The 25,120-nt window shown below is 48.2% G+C and overlaps 1 pseudogene across 1 annotated transcript in view; it reads right to left on the reverse strand.

Annotated features, from left to right (window-relative positions):
* The window catches only part of LOC146005829 (uncharacterized), a 51,065-nt pseudogene that overhangs the window by 7,849 nt on the left and 18,096 nt on the right, over nucleotides 1-25,120 (reverse strand). Inside the window, exon 4 of the transcript XR_014444055.1 lies at nucleotides 9,362-9,447. The product of XR_014444055.1 is annotated as an uncharacterized LOC146005829 (transcript). The remainder of the gene's footprint in view (nucleotides 1-9,361; nucleotides 9,448-25,120) is intronic.

Consider the following 25,120-nt stretch of genomic DNA (forward strand, 5'->3'; position numbering starts at 1 on the left):
TTTATAGATTAAAGCTTTTTTTATTGTATTGACCTGCACCATGTTGCCTATTATTCTGTCTCCCCTGTATGTATAATAGGGGAGCAGTTACCACAATCAGTGGACCGATTGGATTTGGGTCATCCTTATGATACTGGCTACAAAGCTTCAATTTGGTTTTGTATCACCTGCAGTGGCTTCCAAACACCCTGCCACATAGATAACACTGAGCGCTATTACTGCCTATCCACATCTTTTTGTTTTCTACTGTATTTTGAGTAGTCTAAGGTGTTTCTACTCTGTTGATTGGCTTATAGCTGCACTGTGTTTTAATTGCGCACCTATCTGGTTCATACTTTCTTTGTTTGTAATAAATACTGCCGTATATCTACCTTTGTGGTCTGGGGCTCTCTGCCTAATACTGCCGTACCTGTCTGGTCTGTGGCTCACTGCCTAATACTGCCGTATCTACCGTCTGACATCCTGTCTGCCGCTGCAGTGCCACTCTTACATGAGCCACGTGTTTGTGCCGCACACTTGTGTGGCTTAGCATAGTTATCCAGCTACCTCGGTGCAACCTTTTGCCATAAAAACAATATTGTGAGGTGTGAGGTGTTCAGAATACACTGGAAATGAGTGGAAATGAATGTTATTGAGGTTAATATAGCGTAGGAGCAAAAAGTTTTTATGCTTTTTTAACAAAAAAATCAGAACCCAAAACCCCAAAAAATCCAAACACAAAACACTTAGGAGGTGTTTTGCCAAAACCCATTAGAACCCAAAACCTCAAGGTAATCAGAACCCAAAACCCAAAACCCGAAAAGTGGCCGGTGCACATCCCTAGTTCCAACGGTATGCGGGACAGTTGGGAAGTATGGATCTGGCGCCGGAATATGGAACAGCAGCAGCTCCAAGTACCTGCAGAATCACAGGGGGCTCAGGGGAGGCGGCACTGGGAGCTCTGAGCAGATCACACTCAACGCAGGCACAGGGACATGGGGGGGGGGGTATCTGTGTGTGTGTGTGTGTGTGTAACTACAGGGTAGGGGTTGGAACCGCACTGACTAGTATTTTAGTATTTAGATGGCAATTTATGGAAAACCAACATTGAGACTATAATGAGTAAATTCTAATAGTCATACGGTTGGTGGTGCACCCACGGTTTCAGTATAACAACTGAATGGGAGTTATTGTTTGCTCAAGAGAGGGCAAACACTAGACAGAAAAGAGCTTTGTGGGCGCACTCTTAATAATGTATATATGAAATTAATTTAAAACGTAACATTTAATTCGATCTCTTAATATAAGATAGCCAAAATTTGAAAGATTAATAAGGAGAAAAATGTAAGAAGTGAAAAGATAGTTACAGTAGGTACCACTAGTTAGAGGCACAAAAAGTTTTTGGCATAAAATGTTGTGTGATGGTCCTATTGGCTTTTCACACTTTATTCTCCATTCGGCGCATCACGTCCTTATCAACATTGATATATGGACAATGCGATTTTGGGCGAAAATGAATGGTTTGGGTCCCTGGTCGGTTTAAATAACCTGTAGGGATATATGTTGCCCCAGCCACTATTATGATGGTATTATCACAGCTTGTATTGCTTATGCAGTAGGCGTGTCCAGTACAATTTACTTAGGGATACCTCTATTAATACCACACCAGGGGTTCTTCAGGGGTCTCCCACAGGAATACTAATCTGGCCCGTCACTGCTTAGCTTCCAAGTTCGGGAAGTTTTTGGGCAGTTCCAGTGAGGTATGGTGGTATTTTGTTGAGGATTAATTCCCAGAATCCCAATTGTCTGGTTAACTGCGTCAAAGCATTAATAGCTGACTGGATACCTGATTTTTGTTGGCCACCACTCGATTAGCGGCTGAATATTGATGATCAATAACACATCATACAGTGAAAAAATGAAAAGAGGGTGGGAGGAGGGAGGAGGGGGGGGGGGGGGGGGGGAAGAAGGAAAGGGGGGAGGAGGGAGAGAAAGTGTGGGAGAGGATTAGGAGGAAAAAGAAAGAGGGGATAACTTTGGGAAAGAGGAAGAGAGCGGTGAGAAAAGATGGAGAGAGGAGAAGAAGGCAGTTGATGATGTGTGAAGCTGGATATAGATGGTGATTACAGACAGTGGCCCCTTAGAAATTCGCTATGTCACAATAATCAGGACTTGAGATCTTGGTGTTTATAGGGTTAAATGCCTGTAGGCCAGCCTGCTGAATAAGGTAGTGGATGTTTTTATTTGGTTTTAACCAGTGTCCACAGTTGTGTCGACAGTGTTGCCGACTCTAATTCCGGCTCTGTTCCAATATTGATTTTTGCAAAGAAGCTGTTATCAGAAAACCTGCCTATTAAGTGCCTGGCTCTGTTCCAATATTGGATTTTAGATGAAGTTTGCTGTCAAAGTAACAATTGCTACTTAAATTGTATCACAACAGTTCATGTCAGCCAGGTCAAGTAAGGGAGTCTTGGCTGTTAGCACACAGTTGGTTAATAGAGTGTAATTAGTGTTCATCACAATGAGATATTTTGAAACTTTGTAGCAGTGCTTAGCAAAAAGGAAGGGGAAGTGTCTCTTCACTGCAGAGCGCAGCGAGAGGACACTTGTACCTGGGACGCCGCCGCCGGGCGTCAGAGCTTCGGGTCCGGGTAGAGTCACTGTGGGGGAGTCTCTGGTGCTGGTCACGCCACTGCTGTAGTCGCTGGGGTGTCCGTTAGACACGTGTTTCGCCGGGATCGGCGATGTGTGTGTGTGTATACAGGGAGATCTGTGTTATAAGGGGGGGGGGGGGGCTGTGGTATCTGTGTGTGTGTGTGTATACAGGGAGATCTGTGTTATAAGGGGGGGGGGGGGGGCTGTGGTATCTGTGTGTGTGTGTGTATACAGGGGGATATGTGTTATAAGGGGGGGGAGCTGTGGTATCTGTGTGTGTGTGTGTGTGTGTGTGTGTGTGTGTGTGTATACAGGGGAGATCTGTGTTATAGGGGGGGGGGGGCAGTGGTATCTGTGTGTGTGTGTGTGTGTGTGTGTGTGTGTATACAGGGGAGATCTGTGTTATATGGGGGGGGGCTGTGGTATCTGTGTGTGTGTGTGTGTGTATACAGGGGAGATCTGTGTTATAAGGTGGGGGGGGGCTGTGGTATCTGTGTGTGTGTGTGTGTGTGTGTGTGTATACAGGGGAGATCTGTGTTATAGGGGGGGGGGGGCAGTGGTATCTGTGTGTGTGTGTGTGTGTGTGTGTGTGTGTGTGTGTGTATACAGGGGAGATCTGTGTTATATGGGGGGGGGCTGTGGTATCTGTGTGTGTGTGTGTGTGTGTGTGTGTGTATACAGGGGAGATCTGTGTTATAAGGTGGGGGGGGGCTGTGGTATCTGTGTGTGTGTATACAGGGAGATCTGTGTTATAAGGGGGGGGGGAGCACTACAGGGACACCATCAGCTGTGGTGTGTGTGTGTATACAGGGAGATCTGTGTTATAAGGGGGGGGGGCTGTGGTATCTGTGTGTGTGGATACAGGGAGATCTGTGTTATAAGGGGGGGGGGCTGTGGTATCTGTGTGTGTGTGTGTATACAGGGGAGATCTGTGTTATAAGGGGGGGGCTGTGGTATCTGTGTGTGTGTGTGTGTGTACAGGGGAGATCTGTGTTATAAGGGGGGGGGCTGTGGTATCTGTGTGTGTGTGTGTGTGTGTGTGTATACAGGGGAGATCTGTGTTATAAGGGGGGGCTGTGGTATCTGTGTGTGTGTGTGTGTGTGTGTGTGTGTGTGTGTGTGTGTGTGTATACAGGGGAGATCTGTGTTATAAGGGGGGGCTGTGGTATCTGTGTGTGTGTGTGTGTGTGTGTGTGTGTGTGTATACAGGGGAGATCTGTGTTATATGGGGGGGGGGGGGCTGTGGTATCTGTGTGTGTGTGTGTGTGTGTGTGTGTGTGTGTGTGTATACAGGGGAGATCTGTGTTATAAGGGGGGGCTGTGGTATCTGTGTGTGTGTGTGTGTGTGTGTGTGTGTGTATACAGGGGAGATCTGTGTTATAAGGGGGGGCTGTGGTATCTGTGTGTGTGTGTGTGTGTGTGTGTGTGTGTGTATACAGGGGAGATCTGTGTTATAAGGGGGGGCTGTGGTATGTGTGTGTGTGTGTGTGTGTGTATACAGGGGAGATCTGTGTTATATGGGGGGGGGGCTGTGGTATCTGTGTGTGTGTGTGTGTGTGTGTGTGTGTGTATACAGGGGAGATCTGTGTTATAAGGGGGGGCTGTGGTATCTGTGTGTGTGTGTGTGTGTGTGTGTGTGTGTGTATACAGGGGAGATCTGTGTTATAAGGGGGGGCTGTGGTATCTGTGTGTGTGTGTGTGTGTGTATACAGGGGAGATCTGTGTTATAAGGGGGGGCTGTGGTATCTGTGTGTGTGTGTGTGTGTGTGTGTATACAGGGGAGATCTGTGTTATAAGGGGGGGCTGTGGTATCTGTGTGTGTGTGTGTGTGTGTGTATACAGGGGAGATCTGTGTTAGATGGGGGGGGGGGCTGTGGTATCTGTGTGTGTGTGTGTGTATACAGGGGAGATCTGTGTTATAAGGGGGGGGCTGTGGTATCTGTGTGTGTGTGTGTGTGTGTGTGTGTGTGTATACAGGGGAGATCTGTGTTATAAGGGGGGGGGGCTGTGGTATCTGTGTGTGTGTGTGTATACAGGGGAGATCTGTGTTATAAGGGGGAGGGGGCTGTGGTATCTGTGTGTGTGTGTGTGTGTGTATACAGGGGAGATCTGTGTTATAAGGGGGGGGGGGCTGTGGTATCTGTGTGTGTGTGTGTATACAGGGGAGATCTGTGTTAAGTAACTTCCTTGGCCCCGGCTCTGCTTGCTTCCCTGTGCGGTGCGCCGGCTCTCCCCTCCCAGCAGGCTCCGTTCCCATGAGTGCATTGCGGCAGGCGGGCATTGTATGATGTCATGACGTCACGTGCCGCCAGCGCCGCACCATGAGCACTTAGGGATAAGAGACTCTGCCTCTGCAGACTGAGGCCGCGAATCATGTGAGGCCAGAGAGGATGCGGTGGCCAGCCAGGGTGCGCATGAGGGGGGGATCTCCCCAGGAGGATGCAGCAGGTCATGGTCCCAGTCCGGAGACGCTGCCTGCCACACAGCTCGATCATCCCAGTCTGCAGCAAGTAGGTGTAGACTGTGTCAATTATCACTCCAGCTGAGCTGAGTGAGTCATTAGTATCCAGCATCGTGTTCCACCTGTTTTCTGCAGTGCTCATATGACATGGTGGCTTAGTAGTGGGCTGCTGGCATAATAAATCAGTATATTTAATATACTTTTTTTTTTTTAAAGTATATTAAATATATATTGATTTAAAATGTCAGCACCCCACTACTAAGTCACCATGTCACATGAGCTGCAGACAAACAGGTGCATTGTGCAACACAATGCTGCCAGCCAGGGCCGGCGCTACCCACTCAGCAGCTCCTGCAAAGCAGGGAGGCGCCATGCTGAAAAGGCACTGTCTCCCTTCCTGTTCTGCTAAAGCTGCCTCAGCCCTCACTGTCACTGCCTCCTGCATGCCGCTCGCAGCGCCTGTCTGACAGCGGGCGGGCGGCAGTATAAAGAGCTGCTCCCTGCACTGCAAGTGCACATAGCCTGCAAGCCGCCCGCAGTGCCCGTCTGACAGAGGACAGCAGTATGGAGAGGCTGAGCAGCTCCCTGCACCATGCACACACTATCTTCCTCCTGTGACCTGCCCCCTCTTCCTCACGGACACTTGCGCTGAGGCATGTAGCGCTGTCTGTGAATGCCTGGAGGACATGTCCTGTCCGGAACCGCCCCCTACCCATTGCTCCCTGCGCCTGTCAGCTGTCAATCAAATGACGAACAGGTAGCAGCGCCGCTTCCCCTTCCTTCCCTCTTCTCAGTGTGCTGTGCCTGTGCCGCTGCCAGTCCTCAACACTCCGCCCCCTCTATCTCCTCCCCTCTTCTTCCATCTCCTCCTTCTCTCCCCTCCTTTCCCCCTCAGTCACGAGAGGGGTGTAATGGCGTCCTCAGCGTCCTGCCTATGCAGATAGCAGAGGAGGGACTTCACAAGAGTTAAAAAGCAAAATAACAGTGAGTCTTTTATTCTAAATGTTTATAACCAATTTTTTAATAATTGTGGATTTTTTTTAATATTAATTTAGATTTTAATAATGGTCTGGGTTATGTGCCTAAAGCGATGCACGCTCACAATGCATGCATGCTGTGCAATGCGATCTAGCCCATAATGTATGTGATTCTCGTAGCGTGTATGGGCATCTTTAGTGCCTGCAACATTTTGCGGGCACAGCACTGAGATGGTGTATGCATACATGTACATGCACCCGAGATCCTCCATAGGATCGCATGTTGCATACGCTGCAAATTGTTGCAATGGCAATGTGAAAGGGCGCAAAATTTATGGTTTGCAGGAGGGCGCCGGACACCCTAGCACCGGCCCTGCTGCCAGCATCATGTTGCACCTGTTTGAATCTCTGCACTAGCTCATGTCACAAACTGCCCATTACACGTTGCCACGCCCACTTTACCCATGGCCACGCCCCCTTCCTAAATGTGTACCGATTTCTGACCCTCAAATGTTGGAGGGTATGGGACTGTGGTATATGTGTGTGTGTGTGTGTATACAGGGGGATCTGTGTTATAAGGGGGGGGGGGGGGGGCTGTGGTATCTGTGTGTGTGTATACAGGGGGATCTGTGTTATAAGGGGGAGGGGCTGTGGTATCTGTGTGTGTGTGTGTATACAGGGAGATCTGTGTTATATGGGGGGGGCTGTGTTATGAGGGGGGAGGGGCTGTGGTATCTCTGTGTGTGTGTATACAGGGAGATCTGTGTTATATGGGGGGGCTGTGTTATGAGGGGGGGCTGTGGTATCTGTGTGCATACCTCCCAACTGTCACGCTTACCGCGGGAACGTCCCGATATTCGGGGACGTTCCCGCGTCCCGCCCGAGGCCGCCATTGTCCCGCGGTGGGGGGGACAGTTGGGAGCCCCCCCAGCTTGCCAAGAATAGACGCTGTGCGCATGCGCACAGCGTCTATTCAGCGCTGACGAGCAGCGAAAACGGGGGCGTGCCCGGAGTTCGCGTCACCCCGTGAGGCCACGTCCCCTTTTCGCGAGGCCACGCCCCCTTTTCGGGAGCCGCGCGAACGTCCCGACCTCCCAACTTCAAAAGTTGGGAGATATGTGTGTATACAGGGGAGATCTGTGTTATATGGGGGGGCTGTGTTATGAGGGGGGCTGTGGTATCTGTGTGTGTGTGTGTATACAGGGGAGATCTGTGTTATATGGGAAGGCTGTGGTATCTGTGTGTGTGTGTGTGTATACAGGGGAGATCTGTGTTATATGGGGGGGCTGTGTTATGAGGGGGGCTGTGGTATCTGTGTGTGTGTGTATACAGGGGAGATCTGTGTTATATGGGGGGGGCTGTGGTATCTGTGTGTGTGTGTGTGTGTGTGTGTGTGTATATACAGGGGAGATCTGTGTTATATGGGGGGGCTGTGTTATGAGGGGGGGAAACTGACTGTGTGTGTATACAGGGGGATCTGTGTTATAAGGGGGGGTGGGGGGTGGGCTGTGTTATCTGTGTGTGTGTACGTGTACAGGGGAGATCTGTGTTATATGGGGGGGCTGTGTTATGAGGGGGGCTGTGGTATCTGTGTGTGTGTGTGTGTGTGTGTATACAGGGGAGATCTGTGTTATATGGGGGGGCTGTGGTATCTGTGTGTGTGTGTATATACAGGGGAGATCTGTGTTATATGGGGGGGCTGTGTTATGAGGGGGGCTGTGGTATCTGTGTGTGTGTGTGTGTGTGTGTGTGTGTGTATACAGGGGGGATCTGTGTTATATGGGGGGGCTGTGGAATCTGTGTGTGTGTGTATATACAGGGGAGATCTGTGTTATATGGGGGGGCTGTGTTATGAGGGGGGAAACTGACTGTGTGTGTATACAGGGGGATCTGTGTTATATGGGGGGGCTGTGTTATGAGGGGGGGCTGTGGTATCTGTGTGTGTGTGTGTGTGTGTATACAGGGGAGATCTGTGTTACATGGGGGGGGGGGGCTGTGTTATGAGGGGGGCTGTGGTATCTGTGTGTGTGTGTGTGTGTGTGTGTGTGTGTATACAGGGGAGATCTGTGTATATGGGGGGGCTGTGTTATGAGGGGGGGCTGTGGTATCTGTGTGTGTGTGTGTATACAGGGGAGATCTGTGTATATGGGGGGGCTGTGTTATGAGGGGGGGCTGTGGTATCTGTGTGTGTGTGTGTGTGTGTATGTATACAGGGGAGATCTGTGTATATGGGGGGGCTGTGTTATGAGGGGGGGCTGTGGTATCTGTGTGTGAGTGTGTATACAGGGGGATCTGTGTTATAAGGGGGGGGGCTGTGGTATCTGTGTGTGTGTGTATACAGGTGAGATCTGTGTTATATGGGGGGGCTGTGTTATGAGGGGGGGCTGTGGTATCTGTGTGTGTGTGTGTGTGTATACAGGGGGATCTGTGTTATAAGGGGGGGGGGGGGCTGTGTTATCTGTGTGTGTAACCAGAGGAGGTATCTGTGTGTGTGTACGTGTACAGAGGGTGTATCTGTGTGTGTATATGCAGAGGGGGGTATCTGTGTCTAAACACGGGGGATCTGTGGCGGTAGCAGACTAGCTTTGCAGCATTTGCGTCGAGCAGGCTTACTATTTAGCAGTAAGTGAACAATAAAGTACATAGGGTGGGGTGTACACAAACAAATTTGGTAAAAACACAGTTTTGGGGGTTTTCACCACATTTTGAAATGCACTAAAGCCCTACTCCATACCTCCCAACTGTCACGCTTACCGCGGGAACGTCCCGATATTCGGGGACGTTCCCGCGTCCCGCCCGGGGCCGCCATTGTCCCGCGGTGGGAGGGACAGTTGGGAGCCCCCCCAGCTTGCCGCATGCGCACAGCGTCTATTCAGCGCCAACGAGCGGCGAAAACGGGGCGTGGCCGTCCCGACCTCCCAACTTCAAAAGTTGGGAGGTATGCTACTCAAAGGCCATCTGCATATCTCCCAACTTTCATTGGTGGTGCAGCTGGAAATTTTGGCGGCGTGGCATCACGGTGAGGGGCGTGGCCTTCAAAGTGTGTCACTCATGCGAAGCCACGCCCCCTTTGCTGCGGCTGCCCATCTGCCTGCGGGGAATAGACGCTGTGCACACGTCCCCAAAAACCGGGCAGTTGGGAGGTACAGTTTGCATCTGTAGTAGGGAAACAAGCAATGGAAAATAAGCAGGGTGTTGTGTATACTTCCTTTACAGCTAACCATACACTGTACATCCTATAGGCTGTATCACACTGGTCACCGACATTTACCCATATTACAATAGTTACCTCTTGGTTTGTGGAAGTCACATGATGACCAGGACTTGGTGACACTGATCAGTCCGCAGACAAACAGTACAAGCAGGATCTTCATCCTAACGGGAATGCAATAATGACAGGTTAGTGAACAGCATGGCGGATCTTCAATTCATAATATGCCCAACATACAGATGGAGCGCCTCTCAGCCAGATTCCCAGACTGTCGGAGAGGCGCATCCCAGTCACTCGGCGTCGGGGAGTGGATTCCCTGCCCGTCTCTGCTTCAGGGCGGCGGGCTCCATCAGAACGGGATGCTCAAGCGTCTCCTTCTGAGTACACCTGAGTATTCCCAGCTACAGCACTCTCCTGGTATACACCTGAGTATTCTCCTCTACAGCACTCTCCTGGGTATACACCTGAGTATTCTCCTCTACAGCACTCTCCTGGGTGTACACCTGAGTATTCTCCTCTACAGTACTCTCCTGGGTGTACACCTGAGTATTCTCCTCTACAGCACTCTCCTGGGTATACACTGAGTATTCTCCTCTACAGCACTCTCCTGGGTATACACCTGAGTATTCTCCTCTACAGCACTCTCCCTGGTATACACCTGAGTATTCTCCTCTACAGCACTCTCCTTAGTATACACCTGAGTATTCCCAGCTACAGCACTCTCCTGGGTATACACCTGAGTATTCTCCTCTACAGCACTCTCCTGGGTATACACCTGAGTATTCTCCTCTACAGCACTCTCCTGGGTGTACACTGAGTATTCTCCTCTATAGCACTCTCCTGGGTATACACTGAGTATTCTCCTCTACAGCACTCCCCTGGGTATACACCTGAGTATTCTCCTCTACAGCACTCTCCTGGGTATACACCTGAGTATTCCCATGTACAGCACTCTCCTGGGTGTACACCTGAGTATTCTCCTCTACAACACTCTCCTGGGTATACACCTGAGTATTCTCCTCTACAGTACTCTCCTGGGTATACAGCTGAGTATTCCCATGTACAGCACTCTCCTGGGTATACACCAGGGTTGCCGACCCTCCCGAAATTTCCGTGAGTCTCCCGAAAATCGGGGCTCCCTCCCGGCCCCCCGGAAGGGTGGGCAACCCTCCCGGATTCAGGGGGGACCCCCGCAGTCCCCCGGATCGCGGCATTAAAATGCCGCAATCCTCGGGTCTCAGAGGAGGGGGCGGAGCTAAAATGACACAATCGCGTCATTATAGCCCCGCCCCCTCCACGGATATCACTGAATTCGCTGGTTTACCAGCATGGGGGCGGGGCTTAGTGATGTCACGCTTAAGCCCCGCCCCCTGAACGGCTACTGATTCTCTCCTCTCCGGGCTTCTCCCGGAGAGGAGAATGAGAAAGTCGGCATCCCTGGTATACACCTGAGTATTCTCTTTTACAGCACTCTCCTGGGTATACACCTTAGTATTCTCCTCTACAGCACTCTCCTGGGCATACACCTGAGTATTCTCCTCTACAGCACTCTCCTGGGTATACACCTGAGTATTCTCTCTATAGCACTCTCCTGGGTATACACCTGAGTATTCTCTCTATAGCACTCTCCTGGGTATACACCTGAGTATTCTCTCTATAGCACTCTCCTGGGTATACACCTGAGTATTCTTCTCAACAGCACTCCCATGGGTATACTCCTGAGTATTCCCATGTACAGCACTCTCCTGGGTATACACCTGAGTATTCTCCTCTACAGCACTCTCCTGGTATAAACCTCAGTATTCTCCTCTACAGCACTCTCCTGGGTATACACCTGAGTATTCTCCTCTACAGCACTCTCCTTAGTATACACCGGAGTGTTCTCTCCTCTACAGCACTCTCCTGGGTATACACCTGAGTATTCTCCTCTACAGAACTCTCCTGGGTATACACCTGAATATTCCCATGTACAGCACTCTCCTGGTATACATCTGAGTACTCTTCTCTACAGCACTCTCCTGGGTATACACTGAGTATTCTCCTCTACAGCACTATCCTGGGTATACACCTGAGTATTCTCCTCTACAGCACTCTTCTGGGAATACACATGAGTATTCTCCTCTACAGCACTCTCCTGGATATACACTGAGTATTCTCCTCTACAGCACTCTCCTGGGTATACACCTGAGTATTCTCCTCTACAGCACTCTCCTGGGTGTACAACTGAGTATTCTCTCCTCTACAGCACTCTCTTGGTATACACCTGAGTATTCTCTTCTACAGCACTCTCCTGGGTATACACCTGAGTATTCTCCTCTACAGAACTCTCCTGTGTATACACCTGAGTATTCTCCACTACAGCACTCTCCTGGGTATACACCTGAGGATTCTCCTCTACAGCACTCTCCTGGGTATACACTGAGTAGTCTCCTCTAGCACTTTTCTGGTATACACCTGAGTATTCTCCTCTACAGCACTCTCCTGAGTATACACCTGAGTATTGTTTCCTCTACAGCAGTCTCCTTAGTTTACACCGGAGTGTTCTCTACTCTACAGAACTCTCCTTGGTATACACCTGTGTAATCCCATGTACAGCACTCTCCTGGGTATACACCTGAGTATTCTCCTCTACAGCACTCTCCTTAGTATACACCGGAGTGCTTTCTTCTCTACAGCATTCTCCTGGGTATACACCTGAGTATTCTCTACAGAACTCTCCTGGGTATACACCTGAATATTCCCATGTACAGCACTCTCCTGGTATACATCTGAGTACTCTTCTCTACAGCACTCTCCTGGGTATACACTGAGTATTATCCTCTACAGCACTATCCTGGGTATACACCTGAGTATTCTCCTCTACAGCACTATTCTGGGAATACACATGAGTATTCTCCTCTACAGCACTCTCCTGTGTATACACTGAGTTTTCTTCTCTACAGCACTCTCTTGTGTATACACCTGGGTATTCTCCTCTACAGCACTCTCCTGGGTGTACACCTGAGTATTCTCTCCTCTACAGCACTCTCCTGGTATACACCTGAGTATTCTCCTATACAGCACTCTCCTGGGTATACACTGAGTATTCTCCTCTACAGCACTCTCTTGGATATACAACTGAGTATTCTCCTCAACAGCACTCCCATGGGTATACTCCTGAGTATTCCCATGTACAGCACTCTCCTGGGTATACACCTGAGTATTCTCCTCTACAGCACTCTCCTGGTATAAACCTCAGTATTCTCCTCTACAGCACTCTCCTGGCTATACACCTGAGTATTCTCCTCTACAGCACTCTCCTTAGTATACACCAGAGTGTTCTCTTCTCTACAGCACTCTCCTGGGTATACACCTGAGTATTCTCCTCTACAGAACTCTCCTTGGTATACACCTGAGTATTCTCCTCTACAGCACTCTCCTTAGTATACACCTGAGTATTCCCAGCTACAGCACTCTCCTGGGTATACACCTGAGTATTCTCCTCTACAGCACTCTCCTGGGTATACATCTGAGCAGGGGCGGATCCAGGATAAAATGACAGGGGGGGCACCATGATAAAAAAGGGTTTGGGTGGGGGAGGGGCGGTGTTAGTGGTGCCAGTGTACATGCTAAGAGAGCGGCAGGAGACGGTGGGAATGGAATAAAAATAGGCCCTGGCATTTAAAGTATGCAGGCCCACCATGGCGACAAAAGTGAAGGATGTAGTTGTGCGCGTGCCAAAGGCGCGCTCCAGAAAAGGGTGTGTGGCCACTCAACAGGGGGCGTGTCAACACCATATACAACTTCTACACATTATGCAACAAAATACTAGACCCAATTATACTTGCCCCTTCCACATGATGCCAAATGGAATGAGCCAAAATTGACATAATGCCACATGGATTGAGCCAAAATTCAAATAATGCCACATGGATTGTGTCAAAATTCACATAATGCCACATGGATTGACCCAAAATTTACATAGTAACACACACGGATTGAGCCAAAATTCACATAATGCCAAATGGATTATGTCAAAATTCACATAATGCCACACGGATTGAGCCAAATGCATAAAATGCCATACGGATTGAGACAAAATTCACATAATGCCACATGGATTGAGCCAAAATTTACATAATGCTACACGGATTGGGAAAAAATTCACATAATGCCACACGGATTGAGCCAAAATTCTCATAATGCCACATGGATTGAGCCAAAATTCACATAATGCCACACGGATTGAGACAAAATTCACATAATGCCACATGGATTGAGCCACAATTCACATAATGCCACACAGATTGAGCCAAAATTCACATAATGCCACACGGATTGAGACAAAATTCACAATACACTTCATAAACAGGGACATTGTCCACCAAAGGCGCGCATTAAACATTTACACCATAATATCCATTACATGTTAAGTTACACGCCATTATGTCCATTATGTGTTATGCCAAACACCATAATGCCTATTAAAAATTATGCTGCTTCTCTACATGCTCATTGCCAAGGGTTCCATGCTCATTGCCAGAGGTTCCATGCTCGTTGCCATGTGGGATTACATGCTCATTGCCAAGGGGGAATACATGCTCGTGGTAAATGGGGGACAGCCGCCGCCAGGCAGAAGTGATAGCCACTGACAGTGGCAGAGCCTGGCTGTATTCAGAGCACTGCAGGTCCCGGCTATTTGAAATAATACCCCTTTCACACCAGAAAATGCATTCCCAGGTTGGCCCCTTTTACACCAGCCTAGTCCCTGCATTTTCTGGTGTGAGGGGGAGAGAAAACCACCCCTCCCCCCTTTAACCAGTTATCTCATTTAACCGGCTATATCTTCGGAACCAACTGACCCATTTACATAAGACAAGTATTATATTGAAGAACTTTTGAGTGGGCTTTGAATGATTTTGGTCCAGTGAAACTGGAACGTTTGGTTCAAGAGTAATCTGCCCTCAAAATCATGAACAGCCATGAAATTACATTTCAAAAATTAAAAAATCGGTTTACATGCAATATCTCTAGAACCGATTGACCGATTTGGACCAGCCTGGTATCATATTGAAGGCCCAGCGATTTGGAATTGAATTATATCAACCACAAGCTTCTGTGATGCCAGGGCGGGAACTGGCAGCCGTCGGAACCGGGTGGGGGTCGGAATTGACGGGTCCCATATTATCCTATGGGGAAAAAAACGTTACAGGTTTGACAGGCGATATCTCTGGTTCCCGGGGGGCTAGAGACACGGGGCTGGGCTCGTTGGAAAGCCCTGGTCCTCAGCTACAAAATAAATGACAGGGGGGGCACGTGCCCGGGTGCCCCCCCCTGAATCCGCCACTGCACCTGAGTATTCTCCTCTACAGCACTCTCCTGGGTGTACACTGAGTATTCTCCTCTATAGCACTCTCCTGGGTATACACTGAGTATTCTCCTCTACAGCACTCCCCTGGGTATACACCTGAGTATTCTCCTCTACAGCACTCTCCTGGGTATACACCTGAGTATTCCCATGTACAGCACTCTCCTGGGTGTACACCTGAGTATTCTCCTCTACAGCACTCTCCTGGGTATACACCTGAGTATTCTCCTCTACAGTACTCTCCTGGGTATACAGCTGAGTATTCCCATGTACAGCACTCTCCTGGGTATACACCAGGGTTGCCGACCCTCCCGAAATTTCCGGGAGTCTCCCGAAAATCGGGGCTCCCTCCCGGCCCCCCGGAAGGGTGGGCAACCCTCCCGGATTCAGGGGGGACCCCCGCAGTCCCCCGGATCGCGGCATTAAAATGCCGCAATCCTCGGGTCTCAGAGGAGGGGGCGGAGCTAAAATGACACAATCGCGTCATTTTAGCCCCGCCCCCTCCACGGATATCACTGAATTCGCTGGTTTACCAGCATGGGGGCAGGGCTTAGTGATGTCATGCTTATGCCCCGCCCCCTGAACGGCTACTGATTCTCTCCTCTCTGGGCTTCTCCCGGAGAGGAGAATGAGAAAGTCGGCATCCCTGGTATACACCTGAGTATTCTCCTCTACAGCACTCTCCTGGGTATACACCTTAGTATTCTCCTCTACAGCACTCTCCTGGGCATACACCTGAGTATTCTCCTCTACAGCACTCTCCTGGGTATACACCTGAGTATTCTCTCTATAGCACTCTCCTGGGTATACACCTGAGTATTCTCTCTATAGCACTCTCCTGGGTATACACCTGAGTATTCTTCTCAACAGCACTCCCATGGGTATACTCCTGAGTATTCCCATGTACAGCACTCTCCTGGGTATACACCTGAGTATTCTCCTCTACAGCACTCTCCTGGTATAAACCTCAGTATTCTCCTCTACAGCACTCTCCTGGGTATACACCTGAGTATTCTCCTCTACAGCACTCTCCTTAGTATACACCGGAGTGTTCTCTCCTCTACAGCACTCTCCTGGGTATACACCTGAGTATTCTCCTCTACAGAACTCTCCTGGGTATACACCTGAATATTCCCATGTACAGCACTCTCCTGGTATACATCTGAGTACTCTTCTCTACAGCACTCTCCTGGGTATACACCTGAGTATTCTCCTCTACAGCACTCTCCTTAGTATACACCGGAGTGTTCTCTCCTCTACAGCACTCTTCTGGGTATACACCTGAGTATTCTCCTCTACAGAACTCTCCTGGGTATACACCTGAATATTCCCATGTACAGCACTCTCCTGGTATACATCTGAGTACTCTTCTCTACAGCACTCTCCTGGGTATACACTGAGTATTCTCCTCTACAGCACTATCCTGGGTATACACCTGAGTATTCTCCTCTACAGCACTCTTCTGGGAATACACATGAGTATTCTCCTCTACAGCACTCTCCTGGATATACACTGAGTATTCTCCTCTACAGCACTCTCCTGGGTATTCTCCTCTACAGCACTCTCCTGGGTGTACAACTGAGTATTCTCTCCTCTACAGCACTCTCTTGGTATACACCTGAGTATTCTCTTCTACAGCACTCTCCTGGGTATACACCTGAGTATTCTCCTCTACAGAACTCTCCTGTGTATACACCTGAGTATTCTCCACTACAGCACTCTCCTGGGTATACACCTGAGGATTCTCCTCTACAGCACTCTCCTGGGTATACACTGAGTAGTCTCCTCTAGCACTTTTCTGGTATACAACTGAGTATTCTCCTCTACAGCACTCTCCTGAGTATACACCTGAGTATTTTTTCCTCTACAGCAGTCTCCTTAGTTTACACCGGAGTGTTCTCTACTCTACAGAACTCTCCTTGGTATACACCTGTGTAATCCCATGTACAGCACTCTCCTGGGTATACACCTGAGTATTCTCCTCTACAGCACTCTCTTGGTATAAACATCAGTATTATCCTCTACAGCACTCTCCTGGATATACACCTGAGTATTCTCCTCTACAGCACTCTCCTTAGTATACACCGGAGTGCTCTCTTCTCTACAGCATTCTCCTGGGTATACACCTGAGTATTCTCTACAGAACTCTCCTGGGTATACACCTGAATATTCCTATGTACAGCACTCTCCTGGTATACATCTGAGTACTCTTCTCTACAGCACTCTCCTGGGTATACACTGAGTATTATCCTCTACAGCACTATCCTGGGTATACACCTGAGTATTCTCCTCTACAGCACTATTCTGGGAATACACATGAGTATTCTCCTCTACAGCACTCTCCTGTGTATACACTGAGTTTTCTTCTCTACAGCACTCTCTTGGGTATACACCTGGGTATTCTCCTCTACAGCACTCTCCTGGGTGTACACCTGAGTATTCTCTCCTCTACAGCACTCTCCTGGTATACACCTGAGTATTCTCCTATACAGCACTCTCCTGGGTATACACTGAGTATTCTCCTCTACAGCACTCTCTTGGATATACAACTGAGTATTCTCCTCAACAGCACTCCCATGGGTATACTCCTGAGTATTCCCATGTACAGCACTCTCCTGGGTATACACCTGAGTATTCTCCTCTACAGCACTCTCCTGGTATAAACCTCAGTATTCTCCTCTACAGCACTCTCCTGGCTATACACCTGAGTATTCTCCTCTACAGCACTCTCCTTAGTATACACCGGAGTGTTCTCTTCTCTACAGCACTCTCCTGGGTATACACCTGAGTATTCTCCTCTACAGAACTCTCCTTGGTATACACCTGAATATTCCCATGTACAGCACTCTCCTGGTATACATCTGAGTACTCTTCTCTACAGCACTCTCCTGGGTATACACTGAGTATTATCCTCTACAGCACTCTCCTGGGTGTACACCTGAGTATTCTCTCCTCTACAGCACTCTCCTGGGTATACACTGAGTATTCTCCTCTACAGCACTCTCCTGGGTATACACCTGAGTATTCTCCTATACAGCACTCTCCTTGGTATACACTGAGTATCCTCATCTATAGCACTCTCCTGGGTATGCACCTGAGTATTCTCCTCTACAGCACTCTCCTGGGTATACACCTGAGTATTCTCCTCTACAGCACTCTCCTTGGTATACACTGAGTTTTCTCCTCTACAGCACTCTCCTGGGTATACACCTGAGTATTCTCCTCTACAGCACTCTCCTGGGTGTACACCTGAGTATTCTCTCCTCTACAGCACTCTCCTGGTATACACCTGAGTATTCTCCTATACAGCACTCTCCTTGGTATACACCTGAGTATTCTCCTCTACAGCACTCTCCTGTGTATACACTGAGTTTTCTTCTCTACAGCACTCTCTTGGGTATACACCTGGGTATTCTCCTCTACAGCACTCTCCTGGGTGTACACCTGAGTATTCTCTCCTCTACAGCACTCTCCTGGTATACACCTGAGTATTCTCCTATACAGCACTCTCCTGGGTATACACTGAGTATTCTCCTCTACAGCACTCTCTTGGATATACAACTGAGTATTCTCCTCAACAGCACTCCCATGGGTATACTCCTGAGTATTCCCATGTACAGCACTCTCCTGGGTATACACCTGAGTATTCTCCTCTACAGCACTCTCCTGGTATAAACCTCAGTATTCTCCTCTACAGCACTCTCCTGGCTATACACCTGAGTATTCTCCTCTACAGCACTCTCCTTAGTATACACCGGAGTGTTCTCTTCTCTACAGCACTCTCCTGGGTATACACCTGAGTATTCTCCTCTACAGAACTCTCCTTGGTATACACCTGAATATTCCCATGTACAGCACTCTCCTGGTATACATCTGAGTACTCTTCTCTACAGCACTCTCCTGGGTATACACTGAGTATTATCCTCTACAGCACTCTCCTGGGTGTACACCTGAGTATTCTCTCCTCTACAGCACTCTCCTGGGTATACACTGAGTATTCTCCTCTACAGCACTCTCCTGGGTATACACCTGAGTATTCTCCTATACAGCACTCTCCTTGGTATACACTGAGTATCCTCATCTATAGCACTCTCCTGGGTATGCACCTGAGTATTCTCCTCTACAGCACTCTCCTGGGTATACACCTGAGTATTCTCCTCTACAGCACTCTCCTTGGTATACACTGAGTTTTCTCCTCTACAGCACTCTCCTGGGTATACACCTGAGTATTCTCCTCTACAGCACTCTCCTGGGTGTACACCTGAGTATTCTCTCCTCTACAGCACTCTCCTGGTATACACCTGAGTATTCTCCTATACAGCACTCTCCTTGGTATACACCTGAGTATTCTCCTCTACAGAACTCTCCTGTGTATACACCTGAGTATTCTCCTCTACAGCACTCTCCTGGGTGTACACCTGAGTATTGTCCTCTACAGCACTCTCCTGGGTATACACCTGAGTATTCTCCTCTACAGCACTCTCCTGGGTGTACACCTGAGTATTCTCCTCTACAGCACTCTCCTGGGTATACACCTGAGTATTCTCCTCTACAGCACTCTCCTGGGTATACACCTGAGTATTCTCCTCTACAGCACTCTCCTGGATATTTACCTGAGTATTCCCATGTACAGCACTCTCCTGGGTATACACCTGAGTATTTTAGTCTACAGCCATCAGTGGAGTATACAGAGCTCACACAGATATACTCCCCCTTACAAAACTCACTATAGTATCCACAGTATCCTCGCTCTCCTCTATAGTACATACCTGAGTGTTGTCTCTCACCTGGGTAATACTCATAATCAGGGGCGGATCCAGGATAAAATGACAGGGGGGGCACCATGATAAAAAAGGGTTTAGGTGGGGGAGGGGCGGTGTTAGTGGTGCCAGTGTACATGCTAAGAGAGCGGCAGGAGAGGGTGGGAATGGAATTAAAAATAGGCCCTGGCATTTAAAGTATGCAGGCCCACCATGGCGACAAAAGTGAAGGATGTAGTTGTGTGGCCACTCAACAGGGGGCGTGTCAACACCATATACAACTTCTACACATTATGCAACAAAATACTAGACCCCATTATACTTGCCCCTTACACATGATGCCAAATGGATTGAGCCAAAATTCAAATAATGCCACATGGATTGTGTCAAAATTCACATAATGCCACACGGATTGGGAAAAAATTCACATAATGCCACACGGATTGAGCCAAAATTCACATAATGCCACATGGATTGAGCCAAAATTCACATAATGCCACATGGATTGAGACAAAATTCACATAATGCCACATGGATTGAGCCAGAATTCACATAATGCCACACAGATTAAGCCAAAATTCACAATACACTTCATAAACAGGGACATTGTCCACCAAAGGCTCGCATTAAACATTTATACCATAATGTCCATTACACGTTAAGTTACACGCCATTATGTCCATTAAGTGTTATGCCAAACACCATAATGCCTATTAAAAATTATGCTACATAAGTGCTGCTTCTCTACATGCTCATTGCCAAGGGTTCCATGCTCGTTGCCATGTGGGATTACATGCTCATTGCCAAAGGGTGATACATGCTCCTGGTAAATGGGGGACAGCAGAAGTGATAGCCACTGACAGTGGCAGAGCCTGGCTGTATTCAGAGCACTGCAGGTCCTGGCTATTTGAAATAATACCCCTTTCACACCAGAAAATGTATTCCCAGGTTGGCCCCTTTTACACCAGCCTAGTCCCTGCATTTTCTGGTGTGAGGGGGAGAGAAAACCACCCCTCCCCCCTTTAACCAGTTATCTCATTTAACCACCTTTATCTTCGGAACCAACTGACCCATTTACATGAGACAAGTATCATATTGAAGAACTTTTGAGTGGGCTTTGAATGATTTTGGTCCAGTGGAACTGGAACATTTGGTTCCAGAGTAATCTGCCCTCAAAAAACATGAACAACCATGAAATTACATTTAAAAAATAAAAAAATTGGTTTACACGCAATATCTCTGGAACCGATTGACCGATTTGGACCAGCCTGGTATCATATTGAAGGCCCAGCGATTTGGAATTGAATGAAGTCAACCACAAGCTTCTGTGATGCCAGTGCGGGAACTGGCAGCCGTCGGAACCGGGTGGGGGTAGGAATTGATGGGTCCCATATTATCCTATGGGGAAAAAACGTTACAAGTTTGCCAGGTGATATCTCCGGTTCCCGGGGGGCTAGAGACACAGGGCTGGGCTCGTTGGAAAGCCCTGGTCCTCAGCTACAAAATAAATGACAGGGGGGGCACGTGCCCGGATGCCCCCCCCCTGAATCCGCCACTGCTCATAATGATGATTACTGGGGTTATATAAGTATGTCTATGACACCTGATAGCTGCAACTTGTCTCGCTGTCATCTTAATCTTTTAGGAAAACATTTGTTTTCCAGGGAATCCCGTCTTATTATCTCCTGTCATCACTGTTTACCTGATATTTCTCTTTTACTGTCACATAGAGAGCAAACACCTCACCCACTAATTCCTTATGTGACACCAGCAGAGTCCAGAGAACTTCATATAGTGATATATAACACAGAGCAAAACATCTTGTCCAAACCATGGTTAGCGTTTCCACTAATTTATGTATTACATGGTTTAACAGAAATCATCACTCAAAAATGGAAACAAATCCACAAAAACACTTTGACCATTTTTGTGTCGACCACTTAAATGTCAACATTTTGTGCCTGTCGACCTTTTCAGGTACCTACTTTTTTTATGTGTTCACAAAATGACCCTGTCAACCGTGTCCATTTTGACCATATGGGGTCCACCTAATCCTGGTCTACCTATTGATCCTCCCCCGTCGGCAGGATTGCAGGTTTGGCTTTTAGTGCAGATCCACAGTAGAGTTTTTAAAACTAGACAAGACATATTACTGGGGCAGGTGGTGAAGTGATAAAGTGAAAGGCAGCAGCCATTCAGCTCCAAACTGTCATTTTCACACAGATTGTAATTTGGCAGTTAGGAGCTGATTGACTGCTGTTCACCTTTCACTTCATCACCTCTTCATCACTTCGCCAGGTGTAATACTCCTGCCCTATTGAATGAATTCTATCTTCTAAATGTCCTCATCCTTCTCCTGACATAGGGACCCTGCAGGTGGGGGCACGCCGCGCCTAACCTCTCACTGCAGACCTACAGATGGGCACCATATGGGCCTAATTAGACATGAGGGCAAAATGCTTCACAACAAGTGTGCTTAATGGTGACTGTGCCCAGTTGTGTGGACACAGTTGTACAATTACCTGGAAATCGTTATTTAGGTGGCTTCATATTCAGGAAAGCACATACCGTAAGGCCTTTATTCAGATCTGATCGCAGTACAAATTTGTTTGGAAAATGGGCAAAACCATGTGCACTGCAGGTGGGGCAGATGTAAAATGTGCAGAGAGAGTTAGATTTGAATAACCCCCCAGGCTAAAAGTTGCCAGCCAGCCCCTGCTGGTGAGGCACCCGCATCCAATTTTGGAGCCAGCACTGGTTCCCAAAATAAAGGGGACAAAGTGAGTAGAGGTCCCCCAGATTTAGGAACCAACACCGGGGTCTTGAGCTGGCCCTGGTTCCCAAAATATGGGGGACAAAATGAGTAGGGGTTCTCTGTATTTCAAGAACCAGCACCAGGTTCCAATATCAGTGGGTGTAATGCCACAGCCAGGCGACACGCTTGACGGGTCCCGCAGGTCAAAACATTACCCTCCCTAACTAGTTAGCCCAGGCCAGGAGTTCTTGAGGAGGTGGGGACCCCCCATAAAGGGGGCCCCCTCTCCAGGGCACCCCAGGCTTGAGCTGAAGCCCGCGGCTATCCCCCGCACCCCTGTGCGGTGGGTGCGGGGTTGATAGTTGGTTCATAAAAAGTTATATTGTGCGTTACAGACTGACTACAGGTCACAGCAAGCCTGCCTCACATGCTTGTACTTCGGAGAACCACAGATACCAGCATGTGGGGCATTAAAGGCATATTTGCCTTCTTTTGAAAACTAGTTTCAGGGAGTTTATAGTTGGTAATAGATTTTGCACAGCACTCCATTGAGGGGGCGTGTTTTGCTCCACCCAAAGGGCGTAACAGTGTTATGTGGGCTAGGTGACATGAGGGAGATTGCTAGCCTAATGAGGGAGGGAGGGAGATTGCTGCTATGTCAGGGAGTCTTCTGCAGAATGCAGGAGGGGAGGTAACTATGATGTAACAGTGTAATGTGGGCTAGGTGACATGAGGGAGATTGCTAGACTAATGAGGGAGAGAGGGAGATTGCTGCTATGTCAGGGAGTCTCCTGCAGAATGCAGGAGGGGAGGTAACTATGATGTAACAGTGTAATGTGGGCTAGGTGACATGAGGGAGATTGCTAGACTAATGAGGGAGAGAGGGAGATTGCTGCTATGTCAGGGAGTCTCCTGCAGAATGCAGGAGTGGAGGTAACTATGATGTAACAGTTTAATGTGGGCTAGGTGACATGAGGGAGATTGCTAGACTAATGAGGGAGAGAGGGAGATTGCTGCTATGTCAGGGAGTCTCCTGCAGAATGCAGGAGAGTAGGTAACTATGATGTAACAGTGTAATGTGGGCTAGGTGACATGAGGGAGATTGCTAGACTAGTGAGGGGGAGAGGGAGATTGCTGCTATGTCAGGGATTCTCCTGCAGAATGCAGGAGGGGAGGTAACTATGGTGTAACAGTGTAATGTGGGCTAGGTGACATGAGGGAGATTGCTAGACTAATGAGGGAGAGACGGAGATTGCCGCTATGTCAGGGAGTCTCCTGCAGAATGCAGGAGAGTAGGTTACTATGATGTAACAGTGTAATGTGGGCTAGGTGACATGAGGGAGATTGCTAGACTAGTGGGGGAGAGAGGGAGATTTCTGCTATGTCAGGGAGTCTCCTGCAGCATGCAGGAGGGTAGGCAGCTATGCCTGGCAGTGGCTGGGATGCCGATGTCGGTATTGTGAATGCCGGCATCCCCACCGCAGGTTTCCCCTTTCAGGTAATAGTATATTAATCTCAAGTTGATCACATTTAAACTATTTTTATGCTAAATTGTTACAAATGGATCCTAAAAGGAATGTTCCGTAAATTGGAATGCAGGAAATGTGACGTTATTATCCTCATGTGGTAAATGCTACATGTTGCGATTTCCATGGAAGTGACAATATGAGAAGTGTTCCAGCCAAGTAAAACATACAGTACATTGGAAATGTTTGGTTACTTCGCCCTGTGCCCCGAAGTGTCACAGGGCGATGGAAGCAGGGAGATGTTTGCACAGAGTTCTAGCTGTATAATTAGCAGCAGGGGTTCCGGTCACTACCTTGGAGAGTTCCCAAGTGTCTGCTTCCAGGGTTAATAGTAACACAGATCCTGGGGCACAGGAAATGTATACCGATAAGGGTTCCAACCAATTACACCATCGTCCTTGTTCCATGGATCTGATTATTTATCCATAGATTATTATTGGGACTACAACTCCCATCAATTCAAACCACCACCATGATGCTGTAGGGTTACAGGATAGATGATAGACAATGCCTAGGTCAACAGTAACTAGGTCGACACCTAAGAATGATCAACCTACCCTAGGTTGACATTGACAGGAGGTCGACACAAGCTTTAGGTCGACATGGTCGACATGAATAAGGTTGATGTGAGTTTTTCCCTTTCTTTGGGCGACTGTAACTGATAAACATCATTTGGGAGAGAACTACTAGCATATACAGCGCTTCACAGTTACTATATAGCACTGAACACATTAGTTGCGCATGTTTATCTACAAGCGCTTTTACTTCACAGTACCTACACCCGACTCAATATAGTATAAATGTCACTATAATGGAAACTACTGAGGAAGAGAGGGATCTAGGTGTCACTATTTCAGGGGACTTAAAGGCAGGGAGGCAATGTAACAAAGCAATAAAGAAGGCAAGTCAGATGCTTGGTTGCATAGGGAGAGGTATCAGCAGTAGAAAGAAAGAAGTAATAATGCCACTGTATAGGTCATTGGTACGACCTCACCTAGAGTATTGTGTTCAGTTCTGGAGGCCATATCTCCAGAAGGATATAAATACATTAGAGAATGTACAAAGAAGGGCAATTAAAATGGTGCATGGCCTACATCACAAAACGTACCAGGAAAGACTAAAATATCTTAACATGTATACGTTAGAGCAGAGAAGGGAAAGGAGGAAAAGGTTAGTAACTTTCACATATATCAAGGGTTATAACAAGGTACAGGTGGGAGACATTCTTCACAGGAAGAGGAGCAACAGAACACGAGGACATGCACTGACACTAGAGGGAGGAAGGTACTTGTGGGAGACATTAGTCACAGGAAGAGGAGCAGCAGAACACGAGGACATGCACTGACACTGGGGGGAGGAAGGTACAGGTGGGAGACATTAGTCACAGGAAGAGGAGCAGCACAACACAAGGACATGCACTGACACTAGAGGGAGGAAGGTACAGGTGGG

This window comes from Crinia signifera, chromosome 5 (genome assembly GCF_055691185.1).
Source record: "Crinia signifera chromosome 5, ASM5569118v1, whole genome shotgun sequence".
NCBI classification, from domain to species: domain Eukaryota; kingdom Metazoa; phylum Chordata; class Amphibia; order Anura; family Myobatrachidae; genus Crinia; species Crinia signifera.